We start from the raw sequence: 7,133 nt of genomic DNA on the forward strand, positions 1-7,133 counted from the left end.
TGGTAAAAAATTAATTTAAAAAATCGTTCGGAAAATGAGTTTACTCCCAGTTTACTTTCTTTGTATACATTCGACTATACGGGTCAAGCCCGGGATTTACAGGAACTCCCGGGTTTTCGTTTGCCGGCGATTAAACTCTTTTTATTCAGCGTCTCATCAAAAATGAAATCATTTTTGAAAAGTACAAGTCTCATGCGTTTTAGTGGTGAAAAAATAATTTAAAGAATCCTTCGCCAAATGAGTTTACTCCCTGGGTACTTTCTTTGTGTACATTCGACTATACGGGCCAAGCCCGGGATTTACGGGAAATCGCGGGTTTTCGTTTGCCGGAGATTAAACTCCTTTTATTCAGCGTCTCATCAAGAATGAAATCGTTTTTGAAAACTACAAGTCTTATGCGTTTTAGTGGTAAAAAATTAATTTAAAAAATCGTTCGGGAAATGAGTTTACTCCCAGTTTACTTTCATTGTATTAGGCTGTTCAGGTCAAATTTTTCTATGCGCCGCTCGACCTTCTAGCCGTATGCAACGTTTTCTACATTTCTATACGGTTTCAACGAGGGGTCGCGCAACTCCTAACTCCAAGCCATTCTCTAGTTATTGTTATTTTTATGATAGATAGTATAGCCCTTTTTTGTTGCGTTTTTCGGCCAATTTCGCAACAAAACACGGCACAAAGACGGGGGTCATGTATAGGTTTTTTTTCACAATTTCTATCTTTAAAAATCAATAACTCCAGATTGAGACATGGTAAGAACTTAAAATTTTTACAGTAGATAGTATATTTGTAAAAGAAAAAATATATTAATTTTTGATGGTTTATTTTTAGAAATGACGTAATGATGACGTCATAGCTCAAATATTACTACAAATTGCTCTAAAAGCGCAAGAAAGTATACAACAACCAGTAAACAATTTTATAAACTGTAATCTTAACGTTAAACAAAGTTCATTAGAGTGTACGAAATTTCGGACAAGGGTGTAAATTTGCAGACCAGATAGAAAAAATGACGTCATAGTTGAAAAAATCTTTCCAAATTGATGAAAATGCAAAAAAGTTCACAGGAACATAATAAAACACCACAAATTAGTAACTATTCAAAAATTATACAAACACTCTTAAGGAGTACAAATATCTGACAAGAGTGTAATTTGCAGACCAGATAGAAAAAATGACGTCATAGTTGAAAAAATCTTTCCAAATTGATGAAAATGCGAAAAAAATTCACAGGAACATAATAAAACACCACAAATTAGTAACTATTCAAAAATTTTACAAACACTCTTGAAGAGTACAAAATATTTGACAAGAGTGTAATTTGCAGACCAGATAGTAAAAATGATGCTGTAGCTCAAAAATAACATAAAATCAATGTATAAAAGCAAAACAATTATACAATAACCGGCAAAAATGTTTATAAACTGTAATCTTAACATTGAGAGACTTCATAGAAATGTACGAAATTTATATTTTTGCAGACCAGCCAGAGAAAATAACGTAATAGCTGAAAAGATATTTCAAATTTAAGGAAATGTAAAAAGAAAGTCCACAGGAACCACTGTAAAACACTAAGTTGGTAACTATAAAACTTTGACAAACACTCTTAAAGCTTGCAAAATATTTGACAGAGTATAAATATGCAGACCAGATGAAAATGGAACAACTGCACCTTTTAGCACCTAAATAAAAAAAAGAACGCAAAATATTAAGCTACCATAAGTGCTAAATGTTTTAATAGAACAATATATACCACATGTCACAAGTTGACAAAACAATGATCCTCAAAGGAAGAAGTTTTTGCCATAAAAAAGTTCCACGGTTTGAACGAAATACATTACCACAAAAATTTCTTCCCTCAAATATATAACTATACTATAACTAACTATATTCTAAGATAACATAATAACGTCTCCCTTCTCAAAATCTAAAATTATTGGAAAACTCCAAACTGTCTCAGGTTCTGACTCATATACTACATTAAACAACGTGCGTTTAGGATTGGAATGTCGTTTTGCTACACTTAGAATTTCCCCTTTACACCAATATGCATCCTCTTCATCTTCTTCCTTTAAATGATGCCGTATGTGTAAACCAACTAAACAATCAGGGTCTTTGATGAAGGAAGGGAGTTTGTTGCTTTTTTGTTGTTCAGACAGTTTTTTCATCCTTTCTTTCTTGATCTTTTCCATCAGTTCCTTTTTTTGGGTTGCAACTACTTCATCTCTATCTTCCTTCGACTTCAGGTTATCCTTTGTTACCTTTTCTGCAGATGATGAAAATGTTACATGCATGATTTTAACAAAGTTTTCAAGAAGCTCTTCCCAAGACAAATCAACTCTTTTGTTTCCACTCTGTTTTGTTTTGTTAAACAATTTGGAATTGCATTTGAAAGGCATAACATGCCTGTAAAAATTCATTTGCGCTAGCAAAACTTCTGCACGTTTTTGTGATGATATATCCATGATGTTTTTTTTCAGTTCATCAACAGATATCCAAGCCTGGACATTTAGCTCAAGCAATTTGTTAAAAGCTTCCACTTTCTTCAATGCTATTTTCTCTTCAGCTTTCTTTTTCATATCTTGTTTAGCAAGCAATTTCCTTTTCCTCTCCTCCAACAGTTCTTTTCTCCTTGATTTATACTTCGCCTTCATTTTTTCCACATTATGTCTGGCTGATTCCATCATACTTTTTTTCTCATCATAAGACTTCTGTTCAAACCAATCAAGTGTTTTGTTACGCGACCACATGGTTAAAGCCTGCAATGTTTCAACATTGGCACTTGGCTTCGTTTTCACTAACAAATCCAAAATTGCAAAGTCACTTTCAGAAGCCTTATTGGTTACTGGTACAATTGATGACGTCTCCTTTATTATCTGACTGGGGCTCCAGTACTTTCCTCCAGGCAGTTGATCCTTACATTGACGCTCTAAGATGATGAGAATTGCATGGCAAATAATTTCAAGGGCTTGCTGTGTTAGAATATCCAATTCATCATCACCTGTATCCTCAAATAGCTTGATAAATAATTCATCTTTGTTGTGTACAATAATACCATCCTCTTGGAAAATATGACTGCCAGATAGAAGTGATGAACAATTGTTGCAGAGTGCAGATAGTTTGACTTTAAGTTGTAACAGGTATGGATTTATTTCGAGGATACTTTCACAAGACTCTATTAATCGCCACAATGGACCAGTCAATAATTTATCAATAATGCCAAGTGCTCTGACTTCACTAAGAAACAACTTATTTGATACGTCTTCATTTACAGCTTTCAGTAAATTATTAGGATCAGGCCATGATGAAAGAAAAGATACGACTGCATCACGATGGTAATATAATGCAGCAGCGTTATAAAACAATATGTTAAAACGATTTCCAATAAATGGTACAAAGTAAGATTTCTGATTGCGACCAGCTAAAAACGAGTTAAAATACGATGCTACTCCACATTCGTCACTTCCACGCACATGAAAAGCTTTACAAGCTGTACGCACTAATCTAGAAGCAGAAGATTCTTTTGCACTATTGAAGGCAAATACTGTTTCATAGTCATCACAGAGGACCATTCTCTCAAATGAATGCAGAACTTTATCTGCCTCTGAGGCAAAATTTGCCAGAAGATGTAATTTGCAAAAGAAATTTCCCATATCGGTCATGTCCGTTTTTTGTGTTTCGCTTAAATAATTCCAGTTTTCTACAACATTTGGTAATAATTTTTCCCTTAAAGATTTCAGTTGTGAGTTAAATAAAGGATTAATAGGGCCAAGATCCGACATTGTAGATTTGATTGATGTGACAAGCCGGGAAAAATTTGCATCCTTGTCACATTCTTTCAGAATGTCACACATGTCATCAATTGTGTCAGTAAAATTTTTCATTACTATTGCCGCATCGCCACCTGCAACTTCTGATAATCCAAATGTTAAAGTTTTTCCTTTCGATGTTGTAATCTGAAAATTTTGATAATGTTTATGGTATTTTGATGTACCATCTCCATGTAAACAATTACCAAACGCCTCCTTGTCATTATCAATCATTGCTTCTGCAACCTGTAATTGTGCTAAAATTAATGCTTCTTGCATTAAATGACTTTTTAAACCTTGTGAAGGCAACCTGTCAACCCTTTTTTTTGCAAGTTTTTCAAGTACAACCTTGATCACATCATTTACCTTTCCCATGCTGACATTCAAGGAAAGTAATTCCATAACAACTTCTCTTATTTCGTCTGAATAACGACCACCTTCAAATGTTACAATTTCATTGTCGTTTAATAACGAAACGAGCATTTGCAAATCACGATTTTCTTCAGTAAGTTGCTTCATGTTTGTACAGAGTTTGTCATAATCACTTTTTAAACACTTCATATCATTCACTTCTTTGTGGTCAATCAATTTTTTCTGGTTTTCAATTTTTAACAACAAACTGTGCGTCTTTCTTTTCAGTTTTGCTTTCTCATTCCGCAGATCATCAACTATAGTTTCACTGTTTTCTAATTTATCATTGAGTCTGTTCAAGTTTACTTTCATGTCATCCAACTCATCACTTTTATTCTCAGTACCAGATATCAATTCAGCTATTTCTGATTCCATTTTATTAATTTTATCATCTCTGTTTTTAATTTTCTTTGATAAATTTCTCAATTTATCTGCCCTCGCTTTGCTATTATCTTTAAATTTCAATTCCACATTTCTAAGTTTTTCCTCTACTTCAAGATAATTGTTCTTTATACGACGATATTCTGCTGTCAACTTATTTTCATCCTTCATTGCTACAAATAACTCGTTACTAAGTTTCTTAACCTCTTTGACTTGTGTGTTGTATTGAATTTCTAATTCTTGAAAATTTTCGCACTTTCTTTTTAAACTTTTGTTTTCCTCCTTTAATTGTTTCATTTTCTCTTTAAACAAAACTTCATTTCTAGAACTAGCCGCATCAATAGATCGCTGATGTGGGGTAATTTGCACTGGAACACTAAACTCAGCTTCCAACAAAGTTTCTATAGCAGAATTAGCTTTCCTTTTTTTCAGACCATTTACTTTCTCTACTAGTCTTTTAACTTTTGTATATAACGCTTTTTCTGGACATGTTATTTCAACACCAAGTAAAACAAATCCATCACTTACTTCTTTAATGCTTTTTTCATTCAATGAAGAAAAAAGATCATAAACTTGTTTATTTTTAATACTCATTTTTAAAGCTGAAAATATATCAAGCGAAACTGCACTAATAATTTTATTGTCTAACATAAGCTGCAAAACTTTTAACCAATGCATATTATTTTTAAAATACCATTCCTACCTAGACTGTGTATTATCTGCCTTTCTAGTTTACGTCAGCAATTATGATATAGCTATACATACTAAACAATGGAATATTTACAAAAATAACATTATATAATCATTATCTCTTCAATTATTATCTAAATCTTGCTTTTTAAAACAGTATAAGCTAGCTATAAAGTAACCTACTCTGACTCTTAGCTAACTTTAGGCCTGGAAAGTTGGAAGAGAGGCGTTTTTGTAAAAAAGAATAATGGTAAACAGTAAACAGTTTGCAAGAACTGAGTGGGTAACAAATTGGTATCTGGAATCAACAAATTTCCAAGCCTAATACTTTAAGTGTTTAAAAACCAAATCACACTAGTAGTAAGCAAAATATACCTTTATCTATTAACCACACAGTGGTATGGAATAATTAAACACAACATCACACACTCCATCTTCTGGTCCACTACTTCGGCTAATATATATATAGCTAGCTAGCTAGCTAGCTTTGGTGCTTTAGTTTAGTAGCTGTGTCTAATGTTAACTGGAATATCTAGCACATAGCCATGATTAATAGCCATCATTCCAAGACTATAAATTATATAATAAAATAAAATAAATAAAAAGTCGAAATTCGTTGTTGCACTGCAGCAAGTCACATAGAACTTTAAGACGGGGGTTCGATATAAACAAAAAATGCTTTTTCTCCAGATTTGTCATGCAGGAAAGTTAGGAATAAGAATAGAAATTGAAAGTATATTTTTAATATAAACTAATTTCAAGTGAGACTACCTGATACGTCATGCACTTTCCTCTGTTTGCGCCAAGTTTACATTTCCCTCGTCGAAATCTGAATACACTGTTGGTCGTTTAAACAAGTCTCATTCAAAAAAACAAATTTAAGGTACTTAACAATCACTATCTGCCCATACACCATCTGTCTTAAGCGAAATAGGTGCCGAATTCGACGATTTAAAATAAGTGCCATCACGCGCAATAACAAAATACGCGTTGCCGTGTGCGAGCTTGTTTTAAGCTGAATTTCCGAACACGGCAAAAAGTCACGTGACTGAACAGCCTAATTGTATACATTCGACTATACGGGTCAAGCCCGGGATTTACAGGAACTCCCGGGTTTTCGTTTGCCGGCGATTAAACTCCTTTTATTCAGCGTCTCATCAAAAATGAAATCATTTTTAAAAAGTACAAGTCTCATGCGTTTTAGTGGTGAAAAAATAATCTAAAGAATCCTTCGGGAAATGAGTTTACTCCCTGGGTACTTTCTTTGTATACATTCGACTATACGGGCCAAGCCCGGGATTTACGGGAAATCGCGGGTTTTCGTTTGCCGGAGATTAAACTCCTTTTATTCAGCGTCTCATCAAGAATGAAATCGTTTTTGAAAACTACAAGTCTTATGCGTTTTAGTGGTAAAAAATTAATTTAAAAAATCGTTCGGGAAATGAGTTTACTCCCAGTTTACTTTCTTTGTATACATTCGACTATACGGGTCAAGCCCGGGATTTACAGGAACTCCCGGGTTTTCGTTTGCCGGCGATTAAACTCCTTTTATTCAGCGTCTCATCAAAAATGAAATCATTTTTGAAAAGTACAAGTCTCATGCGTTTTAGTGGTGAAAAAATAATTTAACGAATCCTTCGGGAAATGAGTTTACTCCCTGGGTACTTTCTTTGTATACATTCGACTATACGGGCCAAGCCCGGGATTTACGGGAAATCGCGGGTTTTCGTTTGCCGGCGATTAAGCTACTTTTATTCAGCGTCTCATCAAAAATGAAATCATTTTTGAAAACTACAAGTCTCATGCGTTTTAGTGGTGAAAATATAATTTATAGAATCGTTCGGG

General features: G+C 33.8%; 1 long non-coding RNA gene across 1 annotated transcript; it reads right to left on the reverse strand.

Moving 5' to 3' along the window:
- Positions 1-803: 803 nt before the first annotated feature.
- On the reverse strand, positions 804-6,340 carry LOC130621930 (uncharacterized). The gene is made up of 3 exons (XR_008980960.1): positions 6,060-6,340; positions 5,664-5,858; positions 804-1,679 (listed from the first exon to the last, which is right to left on the reverse strand). It is a non-coding gene; the product is annotated as an uncharacterized LOC130621930 (long non-coding RNA).
- Positions 6,341-7,133: the final 793 nt, after the last annotated feature.

Source organism: Hydractinia symbiolongicarpus, chromosome 12 (assembly GCF_029227915.1).
Source record: "Hydractinia symbiolongicarpus strain clone_291-10 chromosome 12, HSymV2.1, whole genome shotgun sequence".
In the NCBI taxonomy this organism is placed as follows: Eukaryota; Metazoa; Cnidaria; class Hydrozoa; order Anthoathecata; family Hydractiniidae; genus Hydractinia; species Hydractinia symbiolongicarpus.